This window comes from Condylura cristata, unplaced genomic scaffold (genome assembly GCF_000260355.1).
Source record: "Condylura cristata isolate star-nosed mole 26May11 unplaced genomic scaffold, ConCri1.0 scaffold00029, whole genome shotgun sequence".
NCBI lineage: Eukaryota > Metazoa > Chordata > Mammalia > Eulipotyphla > Talpidae > Condylura > Condylura cristata.
Window position 1 is genome coordinate 7,838,328 of NW_004567130.1, and position 16,429 is coordinate 7,854,756.

At 37.2% G+C, this 16,429-nt stretch overlaps 1 protein-coding gene across 1 annotated transcript in view; it reads right to left on the bottom strand.

Annotated features, from left to right (window-relative positions):
• TTC28 (tetratricopeptide repeat domain 28) overlaps positions 1–16,429 on the bottom strand; it is a 538,163-nt gene that overhangs the window by 139,923 nt on the left and 381,811 nt on the right. The window lies entirely within an intron of this gene.

A 16,429-nucleotide genomic window follows, 5' to 3' on the forward strand; every position in this document is an offset into this window, starting at 1 on the left:
AGTATAAAGGACCAAGGAATAAAGGAACAAAAGGTATAAAGGACCAAAGTATAAAGGAACAAAATTATAATAATGAACTTCTATATGCCAGAGACATTTTATGAGGGTGGAGTGGGGAATGGGATTAAAAGCGGGTGGGGTGGGGGGAGTAGTACACTGAACTATGGTGATAGCACATAGATGATTTGGTGATGGAAGCCTACATGGATTACAGCTGAGATAGAAAAAGGCACAAAATGATGTAAAAATATACTATTATATTATTTAAAAAAAATAAGGACTTTCTCAGACAAACATAAACTCCAGAAATTCATTATGACTAAACACCCACTACAGAACATTCTACAAAATGTCCTAAAGCCAAAACCATATGGTACCACCTAGCAAACAGGGCCAGAACATCAGCTGTGAGCACCTCTTGAGCAGAGAGAATGCTGAGCTACAATCTCAGAAATCAAGAACTGATCACACCACTTAATCAACCCATGTCACCAAGCAGACAAAGACAAAACTGGAATCTCACACTACTGGGCACTGTTTCAGAGACTGTCTGTTAGCTGTCCCCAGCTATACCAGGAAATGCATCCCACTCAGTCTCCTGCACCTGACAGCATAGGGCCAGAGATTCAGTGTGCCAGGTCCTACCTCAGAGACCTTTGGATACCTCAAGTGATCTCTTGACAGAAGTCACGGGGCATCCATCTTCACCAGCTGCCACAGTAGTCCAGATGATGTGATGATCCACCCACACCAAGGTAAAAGTGCTGGGATGTCCCACCCACCACCACCGGAAGTCTGGTTGACAGGTACCACAGGTACTCCAGACAGTGCGCAGATCTATCCACTGGCCATCAAAAGACATCTGGTTGGTGGGAGCTGAGGGAACTGCAGCAGGAGAACCTGCCACCACCTCCAACCACCACCAAAGGAACAGCCCCAGGCAGATCAATACATGGCATGGTTAAAGTACACAGAAGTCATTACCACAGGCACAAATGGTGACAAGGGCCTATGCCTAAAATGAACACAAAAGCAAAAACTGGGGATAAAGAAAAATGCAAGTGGTTAAGGAAGCCCTCCTGGAAACAATACACTATGGAAAGAAAATCAGCCTCTATGACCCAACAACACTAACATGGAAGAATTTCTCTGTGTGAAAGAATTCAGAATTGTCATAACTAAAAGCAGCAGAAAAGGAACAAAATGGTAAGAGAAACATAACAGATGAACATTAAAGTAAAACTGAATCAGATAATTAAAGAACTAGAGAATGCTAAAAAATCAATGGAGGAACTGAAAAATTCTGGGAAAATCCATGACAATGAAACAGATGAAATGGAAGAATGAATCAGTACTATTGAAGACACAGATATAAAAAGAACAAAAAAGAAAAAGAGGAGCAAAGGAAAAGTGAAGAAACACTTGGAAAATTATCTGACACCAGGAGGAAAGGAAATATAAGCGTTATAGGAATCCCAGAGTGAAAGGAGTGAGAAAACTGAGTGAGAGAACTGAGAAACTATTCAAAGGAGTGAGAGAACTGAGAAACTATTCAAGGAAATAACTGAAGGGAACGTCCCAAAATCGAAGAAGGAAATAAAAACACATAGCATAGCTTTCTCATCAAACTACCTTAATGAAAAGAAAACTACAGCAAGACACATAAATGTAAAGCTTTCAAGAGCCTAAGACAAAGAAAACATAATGAAGCTGGTGAGGGGAAAGAAATAGATAACCTATAAAGGAAAATTAAGCAGGCTGACATCAGACTTCTCTGAAGAAATGCTAAGGACAAAAGGAGGATGGAGCAACATATTTTAATAAAACCTCCAAGCCAAAAAAAAAAGTCAGCCAAGAATACTTTATCCTGCAAAGGTCACCTTCCTTTATGAGTGAAAAATAAGGAATCTTCTCAGACAAGCAAAATCTTCAGAAATTCATCCTACTGATGCCCCAACTCCAAGAACTATCACAAGGAGCCTTAAAATCTAAACCAACAGAGGAATTAACAGGACGGAAGTAACAAGGTAGTGAACAGAACCACAAAACAATCACCAAAACGGCAATAACAGACGTTTATGTATAATAATCACCCTAAATGTTAATAAATTAAACTCAATAATAAAAAGAAAAAGAAAAACATACTAGATTAAAAAACAGAATCCAACCTTTTGCTGTCTCAGGGAAACAAAGTTAAGCTCTAAAGATAAGAATAGATTGAAAGTAAAGGTTAGAAAACAACTCTATAAGCAAATGGCCCCTAAAAGAAGGCAGGGGTAGTCACACTTTAAGTAGATGAAAAAGACTCTAAAAAAAAGGTGCCAAAAGACACTATATAATGATCAACGGGACCATACACCAGGAAGCCACATCATCAATATGTATACTCACCAAATGAGGGAAAACCAAAATACATGAGACTATACTGTCAGCTCTGAAAACAGACAATGGAAAAAAATACATATGTGGTAGGAGGCTTCACACCCCTCTTACCAATGACAGATCAATAAGACAGAATTTAAAACAAGAACATAACAACCCTAAGTAAAGATCCAGAGCACATGGACCTAACAGACATCTATAGGTCATTGAACCTCCAAAAAACTGAAAATTCATTTTTCTCATAGATCATTCTCTATGATCAACCATATATTATGTCACAAGATAAACATCAACAAGTACATGAAGACTGAATCATACCAAGTATCTTCTCTGTCCATAAAAGCATCAAACTAGAAATAAACTACAAAAAGAAAGCAAGGAGATTGCCCATTACATGGAGCTTAAACAACTTGCTACTGAGAGACCAATGGGTTAATGAGGGAATCAAAGAAGAAATTAAAAAATACCTTGAGACAAAAGACAAAGATGCAACAACTTTCTAGATATCTGAGACCCAGCAAAAGCAATATTAAGAAAAAAGTATATAGCAATACAGACTCCTATCAAGAAGCAAAAAAATAACCTAAAGAAACAACTTAACCATCCACTTTGAACTAGAAAAAGAACAATAAAATATTTAAAAATCAGTAAAAGGAAATAAAAGGTAAAGTAGAAATAAATGAATAGAAATTAAGGAGGCAATCTTAAAAGTAAATGAAACTAAAAGCTGGTTCTTTGAAAAAATAAAAACATATCTCTAGCAAAGCTCACACACACATAAAATAGAAAACCCAAATAAGTAGAGTTACAAATGCAAGAGGAGAAATTACGACGGAGCAGAAATCCAGAGGATAATTAGAGATTACTATGAATAGTTATATGCAAACAATGCAATAATCTCAGTAAGATGACAAGTTCTTAGAACTATATAATTCCCCAAACTAAACAAAGAAGAAGTAGAAAACGTGAACAAAGAAGAAATAGAAAACTTAAACAAACCAATTAAAAACAGTAATCAAAACCGTCCCAAATAAACAAAGACACAGGATCAAATGATTGCACAAACAAGTTCTACCAAACATTCAATGATAAACTAATGTCTATACTACAAAAACTTTCAAAAAATTGAGGAAGAAGGAAAATGCCAAATACATTTTACAAGGTCAACATTTATTTATTTATTTATTCATGTGCCTAACTCTGCAGGAACTCAAGTGCACCTGTCCGCCCTGGCTAATGTTGTGCTTGGGTGAGCACACTCCCCAGTAAGACCAACAAGCAAGTTAGCAGAACACAGTGCACTCTGTCTGTCCTACAAGTAGTTGCAGCCCACTACTTTGTATCAAGCAGAAGCTACAAGAAGCCCCAGGTCGGGTACAAACATGCACCACACCCTTTATGACTGGCACATTTCCTGGGCACATTTTTTGTTTTTCCCTGCACCTACAGACCCTATATATACCACTGGGCAGTCCTAATAAATAGACTTCGGACTTCAGACCCCAGCCTCCTGCTTCTTTCTTGGGTCTCCAAGTCTCTTACGTTCGGGGAGACACGGGAACGTAGTGGTCAGCGCACCCCCTTGGTGGGTTTGCAACACATTCATTCATTCATTCATTCATTCCAGGGACATAAGTATGGTTCAACAGTGTCACCAGATCAACAAAAAGAAAAATATAAACCATATGATCGCATCAATAGATGCAGAGATAGCATTTGATAAAGTCCTACAATTATGTTGAAAACCCTGAAAAAACTCAGGTTAAAAGGGACATAACAATATAACAAAGGCCATATATGACAAAACACAATTAACAGTATCCTTAATGGTGATAAACTTAAAGCATTCCCATTAAGACCTGAACAAAATAAAGAAGTCCACTTTCACCACTGCTTTTCAGCACTGTTATTTACTGAATTCCTAGCTAGGGCAATTAGGCAAGAACAAGACATAAAGGGAACCCAAATAGGTGAAAAAGAAGTGATACTATAATTATATGCAGGTAATATGATAATATATAGTGAATCCTAAAAACTTCACAGTAAAACTAATTTAAAAAGTTAATCAGTTTAGTATAGTAGCAGGTTACAAAATCAAACACAAAAATTAGTAGCCTTCCTATATGCAAACAATCAATCTCAAGAGGGAGAAATTAAGAAAACCATCCCATTTTCAGTTGTACCCCCCAAATTAAATATCTGAGAATAAGCCTAACAAAGGAAATGAAAGATCTATAAAAGGAAAACTACAAAACACTGTTAAAAGAAATATAAGACAAAAAGAAATGGAAAGATATTCCCTATTCATGGATTTGAAGAATCAACATTGTAAGAATGTCCATCCTACCTACCAAAAGCAATTTACAGATTCAATGAAACCCCAATAAAAATCTCAATGGCATTCTCCAAAGAAATAGAACAAATTTTGTTGAAATTCATATGGAAACACAAATAAACCCAGACGGCAAAAGTTCTCCTGACTAGAAGTGGGGGAAATGGGAGCATTACATTCTCAAGACTTCAAACAATAGTACAAAGTCATTATAATAAAAACAGCATGGTACTGGAACAAAAACAGACACATAGGTCAATGTAATCAAATTGAAAGCCCAGAAATAAAATCATCCATATACTGTCAACTAATATATGACAAGGGAGCAAATAATATACACTGGAATCAGGAAAGCTCTTCAATAAATGGTGCTGGGAAAACTGGACTGCAACAAGCAAAAGAATGAAACTAGACTATTATCTCACACCAACTAAAAAGTAAATAAAAGACTTGAATGTAAGAAATGATCCATAAAATATCTAGAAGAAAACATAGGCAAAACACTCCAGGACATAAACTTCAGAAACACCTTTGAGGATTCTTCTCCAGAAGCAAGAAAAAATAAAAGACAAGATAAAGAGCTGGGAATACATGAAACTGAAAAGCTTCTGTACAGCAGAAGAGAGAGTAACCAAAACTAAGACATCCTACTGAACAGGAGAAAATACTTGCATACCACGTGACAAAGGACTGAGATCAAAGTTCTACAAAGGACTTACACAACTGAACAACAACAAAAAAAAAACCCAGTTGAAAAAGGTGCAAAAGAACGAAAAAGACACTTCTCCGAAGAATAAATATAAATGGCCGCAGACATATGTAAAATGTTCAAAATCACTATCAAGGTAATGCAAATCAAAGTCACAATGAGATACCATCTCATTTCAGTAAGAATCTTCCACATGAAAAAAAACAAACAAACAAAAAACATGGAGGGCCCTCCCTGGTGGGGCAGCAGGTTAAAGCACAGCACTAAGAAGCTAAAGCAACTTCAGCGTGAGTTTGATTCCCACCTGATCCCTGCCCCGGAGGTGATCCACATGGCACAGCAGACCTCTCTTGTCTGCCTGCTGCTCCCCTCAGCAGTATACTTCGGGATCTGCCTGTTCTGCTTCCCCTCTGTCTCTGGTGAATCCTCTCACCGCCCCCTGCATCTCTAGCCTGTATCCCAGTTCTGTATGCATAAATGAATAAATCTTCAAAATAAAAACATGGAAACAATAAATGCTGGAGAGGATATAGAGATAAAGGAATCCACCTACATTGCTGGTGGGAATATAAACTAGTGCAGCCACTATGGAAAGCTGGGTGGAGTACTTTCAAATTACTAAAAATGGAGCTACCATATGATCCAGTGTTTCCACTTCTAGGTATCTACCCAAAGAACACAAAAACACTAATTTGAAAGGAAACCTTTAATCCTATCTTTATTGCAGCACTATTTACAATAGCCAAGCTATGGAATCAAATGTCCAAAATAGACAAACAGATCAAAATTCTGTGGTATATTTATATAGCAGAATATTATTCAGTAATCAAAAAGAGACAAATAGCATCCCTGATGCTAGTTGCAGCATCATGGATAGAGCTGAAAGGAGTTATGCTAGCCAAAATAAGTCAGAAGGAAAAAGATAAATACTGGATAGTTTCACTTACAAGTGGAATATAGAAAAACCAAACAAAAGATCTAGGAAATGTCAAAACTAGTAAGTTAACCACAGAGCTGATGCATATAGCAAAGGAGAGAGAGACAGTAGGGTCGAAATAGGGGAGGGGAGAGCACAAGAGCATATAGTAGAGGTTCACAGGTGAAATGTGGCAGAACAATGGGGACTAAAATGATGTAAGAAAAAAATTTAATAAAAAATCATTAATATCATTAACATCAGCAAAATGCAACTCAAAATCACAATAAGATATCATTATCTCATACTTGCTAGAATGTCTGTATCTAAAAGGTAATTAGATGCTTGTGAGGATGTGGAAAAAAGGGAACACTGCTGCAAGGTTGGTCAGAATATAAAATGGTGCAGTCATTATGGAAAACACTAAGGAAATTCCTTTAAAAAAAAATAAGTGGAACTACCATTTGAATCAGCAATCCCACTAATGTGAATAAATCTGAGGAAAATGAAATCACTGTCTCTGAAGACATATCTGCATTCCCATGTTGTTTACAGCACTATTCATAATATTTAGCAGGTGTAAGTAACTTAAGTGCTCACCAATAGATGAATGGACAAAGAAAATGTGTTATGTTTATAAAATGGATATTACTCAGTCACAAAGAAGGAAATCTTGCCATTTGTTACCACATGGATAATCTTGAAGGCATTATGCTAAGTGAAATGTCATAAAAGACAAATATGATCTCACTTAAGTATGGCATTCTCACAAACTCATAAAAACAGTATAAGATATCTACTAGGGGTTGAGGGTGGGGAAAATGGGAAGATGTTGGTCAAGGGTACAAATTTTCAGTTATAAGATGAATAAATGCAGGGAATGTGAACTTGTTAGTTACAGTTAATAACACTGAATTGTATACAGGGAAGTTGTTCTGACACTAGACCCTTAATAATCTCACATGACAATAATAATAAAATGGCAATTTTATGAGGAGAATGTATTAACTTACGTCATTGTTGTAAAACATTTTGATATATATATATATGTATGAATCAAATAATATCTATGTCACATTCAACTTACACAATGTTACATGTCAATTATTTATCAATTACCTAAATAAAACTGGGGGACAGAGATCAAAAGATGAAATATTATGTACTGCTGGTCCCTGGTAACCACCTTCAACTTTTTTTTTAAATATTTATTTATTTATTCATACAGAACTGGGGTACAGGCCAGAGATGCAGAGGGTGAGAGGATTCACCAGGAACAGAGTGGGGAGCAGAAAAGGCAGATTGACGAAGTACACTGCTGAGGGGAGCAGCGGGCAGGTCAGGAGAGGTCTGCCATGCCATGTGGATCTCCTCCGGTGCAGGTGGGGATCGAACTCATGAGAAACTGGTTTAAGCTTCTTAGTGCAGTGCTTTAACCCTCTGCGCCACCAGGGAGGGCCCACCTTCAACTTTTAATGGCTCAGAATATTACAAAGGGTACAGAAAACTATGTATTTCAGTGGTATTTTCACTTCTTATTTAGCATGGTAATTTCATGGTAGAAATGACATACTCTTCTCACATATGATACGACACTGTGATGATGAAAATAATTTTTTTAGTTTTTATTATGTGCCAGAACTGTGCTAAAGAGTTTACACATACTGACTCATTTTTATGAGAAGGGTGATACAATTATCCCATTTCACCAGTGAAGAAACACCATGAAGCCAGGAAACGTAACAGCTGGGATCCAGAGCCAGCCATCTGACTCTAGCCCTCATGTTCTTCCCAAGTACAGTAGATGCTATGTCTTAGAGATGCCTAAGACTGTCCAGTGATAAATATGGTCACTACAAAAGCCTGTAACATTGGCATTGAAAGAGAGGCATCTGTGACTGAAACTTGTCCGTATTCAAAATGAAGAGAAATCAGCACATGATCCAAGTAGTTATCTGGTTAACAGGAGAAGGAAAAAGAACACTCAATACTCAGAAAGCCACAGCCTGGAGAGGAAGGTTAGAGTAGGGGTGAAAGGAAGTAAGTAAGGGAGAAAGATCAGAAAAGTGTTCTGAAAAAACTTAGCATGTAGGTGTTTTTCAATCCTTCTGTCAGAGCTCTTCACTGATGACAAAGATGTCTGTCTCCATCAGGCATGTAAGAAGTATCAGGAGTTGTGAAAACAGACGTGCCAGCTTGCCGGATGGTATTGGGAACTGGAGAACACCATCTGTTTTGTTAAGGTTGACAGTCTGAAATTTCTGGTTAAACTCCAGATCTCCTTGTTGTGAAGGGCTTGATAACTTTTAGTCCATTACCTTCTGCTTACTGAGTCACAAAGCATATTAGATCTCCCTCCAGAGTACTCCCACAGCTGGGCCATGTTATAAGCTGTCTTTGTCTTATTCATATGAGATAATGGATTTGATGGCAACTTCCATTTAAATCAGGAAAACAATCACAGAATCATTGTTTCAAATACGTGACCAATGCTGACATTCTGGCTCAAGAATAAAAATCCATTAATTTTACTCTTTTGCCACTGGGGCTATTCTGATTAAGGCTTGCTTTACAAGCATATTGGACACATAACAACAAAGTATTTACTTCACTTTTTAATTGCACTTGGAAACAGTTTAAATGGCACCAAAGTACTTTTTACTAGAAAATGAAGTGTTCACTTCTCAGAGTAACTTAACTGTTCAATAGGAGACAGAAAGGACCACATTTAAAATCTGTTGAAAGCTGAAAGCTTGTATTTAGGAGCTAACAAAGCTGTCTGAAAGTCAAGTGGGGACAGGCTGAGTCAGCAATGCCAAGTAAAAGTTGCATTCCAGCTTTAATCTAATTCAACAAATGCATTTTCTGCTGTGTCAGAGAGAGCCTTAAGAATTTCTGAAACATGCTGAAAATGGTTTTCAGTGAAAGCTACTTTTCAAAGGTACCATGAAATTACTAATTACGCTGAAGAGAGTCTTAAACACTTGAACCTCTTGTGGATTTCATGCTGTAAAACAGGGAGAGTTCAGGTTGCATAGCAGCAATTACTTCTGCCCTGCATTCAATCTGTATATGTGCCCAGTATGAGATAGGGGTGAGTGAGTGAGAATGAAAAGAGCTGTAGGTAAAGAGAAATGCTCACTTTCCAGTTTGTTTTTTTCCAGCTACAGTGTCAGAGCTAGTCAGTGTCATTGTTCTAGTTATTCAAAAATGCTAGAGCCTTAGCTTTTTCCAAAATACTTCTGGCATTTTCTTTAGAGAGCAATGTGACATACTACAAAGAACACTGACTTTAGATTCAAACAGTTTTGAACTCTACCTCACACTTACTGTGGGACCTTTGAGACAATAACCTCTCTGTCCGTAAGGCTTTTGATTTTTCAATGGGAAAAATCGTTATCGTTCTGATTTTTTTTTTTAATGAAATAATGAAACACTGCATAAGAAGCGACACCAGGCATAGTGTCAGCACACTGGAGTGTTAGTGTTCCATAAGTGCCACTTCTTTGATTATCATCATGACTTCCACAGTCTCCTCAAAGGTGTGTTGGAGGGATCACAAAGGCCTTTTCATATGTTTGCAATGGACCTGTTACTTGAATACCTAAAAAGTGAAGCTGTCATCAGTTCCCTAAGGCTAAATGTTAAATGCAGGCTATTAAGTTCATGTACTTAAAAGAAGAAATAGTTTGATAGCCAAGTGATTTTCTTGTCCAAAATTAATAAGTATTAGGGCTTTTCAAACCTGTACAAAGACCCTCATCTTAGCCAGGCTTTGTAAACTTTCTTGGATAGAGATCCAAGAAGGTTAATGTATTATTTAGTTAGCTTGCTAATCAAACTGTCTCTTTTAGCTATAGGACAAAGGGCTATGTAAAAAGACAAAAAAAAAAAATGCTCAATTCAATATTCCTACTGCAAAGAGTAAAATTAAAATAGTATCAAAACCTAATTACCACCTCAAGCTGATTATATTTTTGGATCATTTAAAAGGCTTTGGGACTCAAGATCCAGAACACAGTAAAAATGAAGACATTAAGTAATTATTTGAACTATAGACTCCAGTTATAAGTTCATGGCCATCTCTATGGTGCTCGGGTCTCATCATGCTTCATACATTCAAGATACATACATGGCATTCTACTATGGCCCAAGCATGAGCTACTAAGTAACAAGGCACTAAAAAGGCTAAGATATATATCTTCTGCTCATTACTTCTGATTTGGTACCTAATTGTAGTAATTAGTAATTACCATATACAAAACACTACCAGAATATAGAGGAACACAAAATCCCCTAGAAGAACCAGAGAGGCTTAAGGATAATACGACATTTGAATAAATAATAAGACTTTAAAGACTTAAGAAGAGGAGATATATTCAGGGCAGAAGAAATGATGCGCTAGCTATGGATGAGTGAAAGAGCTCAGGGGTTTGGAAAACAGTGAATATGAACACAAGAATAGCAGAAAATAGCATGAGTAATACAAATTGAGAGCAGTGATTCAGAGAAGAGTTTTCTGACATCCTATTCCCCCTCAACACTAATTACTATACATAGACTCACAAAGTACTCTCTGAAATTATTACTTTTCTTTAAAGGCAAAATATGCCTGTTCTGCCTACTAAACACTCAATGGTGGTGTTTTCTGACACACAGTATGCACACAAATGATTTTTAAATATTGAAATAAACACACACACCAGGCCCAAAGATTTTAGGCTTCATCCTGAAGGTAGTAGGAAACTATCACAGGATTTTAAGTACAAAAAGACGTGGTTACATGAGCATTTGGGGTTTTGAGAGGGTTACCATGAAGAGATGCAGAAATGAACAGGAAAAGATGCTGGGAGACCAGTGTGTAGGAAGCTGTTGCAATATCCCAGGTAAGAGATAAAGAGAAGCTAAGAAACCAGCCCTGCAGATAGCATTCTCAGGACTTTACACCAACCAGACTTGGGTTGTGAGGAAAGGTTGTGATGGGGGTCCCAGGAAAACTTTGAGATTTCAGCTTGAACACTGAGATTGTACTGCCATTCTCAGAAATAGGGGATGACATCACATAGTTGGCAAGAGGCCCGTATGGAATGGATGGAGATATATAGAAAGCAGGAGTAAATCAGTGGTTCAGTTGGAAGTCTGGTCTAGGTTTGGTGAGCTGGTGTAGGGTTGTGAAAGCTGTAGGCATGTAAGGGATCAAGAAAGGCATTCCATTCCAATTCTACTCTGCCCCCAGAGAATAATGTGTTTTTCAAGGTAACCCTTTGGTTAAAGTATAACTAATATAGTCAAGCATGCAATAAGCACAAAGTAAGTACAACCATGGAACTACCACTCAGATCAAGAAATACAGCACATTACCAAAACCCTGCCAGCATTTTTTACTTAATGCATTTACTGCCACAATCATATTGGGGCTTAGAGACCTGGAATCTTTACTTATAACAATAACTATCTTCAAATTGAACTCACCATGAAGGAGAACCACAGAGGTGATTCAAATCCCTGGTTTCATCATTTCCAAATGTCTAATGACCCAGTTTTAATGCTCTATGTTCTATGCTATTGCTTTGATTTTCTCAAAAAAAAAAAAAAAATCAAGGTGAAAAGTAAATTCTACAAAAGTCCACCCCCCCCCCCAATAGACTGATTCCTTACAGGGTGAATGAGACTAAAAACAGAAACAAATGGTTCCAAAAGAAGGCTCATTGAAGTCACATGGCATAGGTCCAAAATGCACTGTCCAGCACAGATGGCAGGACCCAGGGTCACATCTGTACCCACCATTTTTGTGACACCACTGGTTGGCAAAGAAAAGCCTACACAAGAGCTACTACAGATGGAAAGACTTAAGGACAGGCAGGAGCCAATGACTAACATCATTGCAAGGCTCCCCTGTTCACTGTACAGTGCCAGGTAACACGACTCACAGAAAACAGCCACAGAAGAGGAGCTGATGGTAGCGTGAGTGTCAAAGTGGAAGCACTCCCACAGGGAGCACCCACTTACATTTGGGAAACTTAAATTGTCTTCAGAAATCAATGCTCTCCAAAATGATCACTCATGTATTCCTTTCTGAAGTCCTAACAGAAGTGTTATCAATGCTCAGGACTGGGCTTCCTAATGGGAATTGCTCCCACAGGGGTTTTTGACTCATAAACCTATTCAGCCTCACATGTTCATAATCATTTGTGTAAAGAAGAAAAAACCTCCAAGCACTAATTAGAAAGATAGAGCGGTTGTGTTTTCTTCTTGATCACCTTATCTTCTTTATTCAGTTCTTGAAGACTCAGCTATTAAAAGAAATTAAGTAATTCATCAAGCCCATTTCAATTACCTGCTGCTGATAACATCAGATTACAATTAGCATCTACAAATGAACCAAGTGCCAACTGCCAAGCTGAAACATAAGCTAATTTACTGCTAGACTCTGCCTGCTGGAGATGGAACTCTGGAACCTGGCAGCCAGCATCTGCTTCATTATTCCAACAGTTTTGCAGTCTCTCTTGCAACAGTCCAAAGTGTAGCTCTGACCAAGATTTACTGCCCTGTCTACCTCTGCTCAGGTGTTTACAAACGCATTGTATCTACAAGCAAATCACAGTTCCTTTTAAACAGCAATGTCTAGACAAGCAGGTTGAAAAACCTTGACCTAAAGGAGAGAATAAATATTATTAGTATTTATTAAGCCCTAATAGGTGGGGGGCACAGCACAGGATGTGCATGTCATAACCTTAATGAGGCGCTGAATCATTTCCCACAAGTCCTTGGGTGCTCGATCAGAAAAATCTTCAGCTCTGGTTGATGTTCTCCATTTCTCATTTCTCCACTCAAATAGGTAAAGGTTGTTCTTGTTGCTTTCTTTCAGTTGTCTAGAAAAACTGGTTGCAGGCTCTGGGGCACTTTTTAAAAAATATATGTATTTCCTTAATAGGGACTGCTCTAGATGAAGAGTAGAGATGCTATTTCCTGAGCATTAATAGACTAAGACATTCCCTTGTGTGGTTAGTGACAATTCCAGGAATGAACTTAAGTCCCAGAAGTGATAAATATATGGATAAACACCAAACACTATTTTTTCTCTTTGAAAATGACTGTTTAAAACAAACAAACAAACAAAAATACACTCTATTGTGGAGTTTAAGAAGAATGCAGCTATAGTAATACATGTGACAACTACAGCATAAAGTACAGGGAATAGGAAGGTATAAAGTACTTATATTTAATAGGAAGTGATATAATATTGTGCAAAGAGAACTGTAAAAAGTTATTATAATTTATTCTTAGAGCAACCATTAAAAGCTAATGCAAAAAAATTAGCATTGAAAAGCAAAATAAAATATATGATTAAATTATCCAAAGAAGGCAGAAAAAGAACAAAAAACAAACTATACATGGGATAAACAGAAAAACAACAGTAAAATGGAAGATTTAATCCAACAATACCAATAAGTACACTAAATTTTACAAGGATGAAATTCTCTAACTAAAAGACCACAATCATCAACATCAGTTTTAAAACATGGCTCTATCTAGATGTTATCTGTAGTTAACCAACTTTAACTATAAACACAGAGAAAAGATGAAAAAAAATGACACAAATAGTAAATCTAGGAATGTGGGTGTGGTTTTATGTATAACAGGCTTCAAGACAGAAGGTATTATGATCAATGATAAAAGAGGAACATTTCATAATGATGAAAAGACCAATCTTTCAGGAATACAAAATGGTCATAAATAAATACTCACCCAATGAAAGAGCTCCCAAAACAAAGTTTCACAGACTTAAGTAGGGAAGGACAGGTCCACAATAATGGTTAGAGATTTTAAACACCTCTTTCTTAGATCAAACATATAAATAGAATGAATCAACAATGAAAAAGATGATCAGAACAAAATCACCTGACCTCTATAGAACATTACACAAGGTAAAATACTTCCATGTATGTTCTCTGCTCACACTGCAATTAAACTGGAATCTGATAACAGCAAAGTATCCATGAAAATTGCAAATATTTTAAAATTAAACATAGGACTTAAAGGCAATCACAACAGATTTTAGACATAATTTGAATCCAAGGATGGTTAAGACATGCTATATCAATTATTAGAGGCAGTAAAAGTAGTGTTTAGGGGAAATTTTTATTTTAAAATTATTGCATTAGAAAGAACTATCTAGAATCAATGACCAAAGCTCTACTTCGCAAAACTAGAAAGAGAACCCAAACTAATAAAAATAAGAAAGTAATAAAATATAACTGGGAAATAAAGAGATAAGCAATTAGGGGAAAAAATAAGGAAAGTAAAAATGGATTCTTTAGCAAGATCAAGAAAATTGATAAATGTCTAGCTAAAATGATCGAGAAACAGGGATAGGTACAAAATGCAAACTACCAAAAATAGAAACAAAAGAAGGCATTACCATTATCATCCTATAAATATTAAAAATAAAATATGGACATATTTTAAATAACTTTGTGCGATTAATCAGTAAATTACATGAATGGCCTCTGGAAAATACAACATCAAAACTGAGGCCCTCTCTGGTGGCCAGCAGGTTAAGCACAGCACTGTAAGCGAGCCACAGCCACTTCAGTGTGAGTTCAATCCCCTGCCCCAGAGGTGACCAACCTGGTGCAGCAGACCTCACTTGCTTCGCCTGCTGCTCCCCTCAGCAGTGTGACTTCATCAGACTGCCTGTTCTGCTCCTCACTCTGTCTGTGGTGAGGCCCCTCACTGTCTCTGTGCCTCTAGCCCATACCCCAGTTCTGTATGCATAATCTTAAAAACAAACAAACAAAAAAAACTGACACAAGATAAAAAAGGGAATCTAGTCCAGCACCCACAGTCTTCTAAACTTCACATTGCAAGCCCTCCTACGCATCCCACTTCCCACTGACTTGTTTTCCTTGAACATGGAGCCTACCTTCTTACTCCCACATTTCAAAACCTTCACCAGTTCTGGCCAGTAGCATGTTCCCTTCCTAGCTTCCATATTAACCTTTTACCGCCCTCCAGCACATTTCTGAAGGTTAATCACACCACCATCTCCCAGCCTCTATGCCAACCTACTGCATCTCATACTTTGTTTCACCAGTCCCTTCCCATTAATGCTACACCATCACTGGTCAGATCTCACCATTTCACCAGGGTCTACTATCTTCCAGGAAGTTTTCCAGACTGTTACCAGCCTCAAGGTCTCCCTTCTAGTAATTTCATGGCAACATAATATCATTAACTCTGTATATCAGGGAGATCACTATAGACCTATGTATTTATTTCCCCAACAAAATATTAAGTTTTTTGCAAGTAAGGATTTAAAAAAATCAAAAACAAAACTTCTCTATCACTTAAGGCCTTCAACACATAGTAATGGTTCAATAAATAATTGTGATCTGTTGAATGACCATATGGTGCCAAGAGTTTGTTTCTATGGTTCTTAAACTCTCTAGACTCATTCTGATCTCAATTCAGTCTTCAGAGTCATCTCCAGGGATTTGCCAGATGTTTCCTAATAATCACATTCATGAAACATGGATACAATATGCAAAGGTAGAGGGGAGGGAAGAACAGTGCTAAAATTATATACACAGAGATAGAGGTACCTAGGTTTTGCGGGTCGCATAAAAAAAAAAAAGGAGGGTGAGCATCTGTTGCTACTAATATCTGATAACCACAAACTAGCACTGATAAGATCACCACCTTCTTGTCTTCTCCACATGCTGAGTCCTGTTGATACAGAATGAAGCATGGGGCTGTGGGAACAGAGATGGATTCATCTTATAATTCCAAACATACGTGTTCCTTACAGTCATTAAATGCCCCCATCTATTTGAACCAGAGACAAGATAACAGTATCTTCTAAAAAACAGCCAGTTTACCAATCTTTACTACTTCTTACTATTATATGTAAATTCCCCTAAATTTTTAAGTATCTCAATTGTAACAAAGTACTAGCAAAACAGGGACTGCAAATGTCTTATTTAAACAGATCTTTCAAAAAATAATTTTGCTAAATCTCATTTGCTAAATTTTTACTAAAACTATCACTATCACTTCTGAAAAAAAAAGTACACTTCCTGTGGGGTTA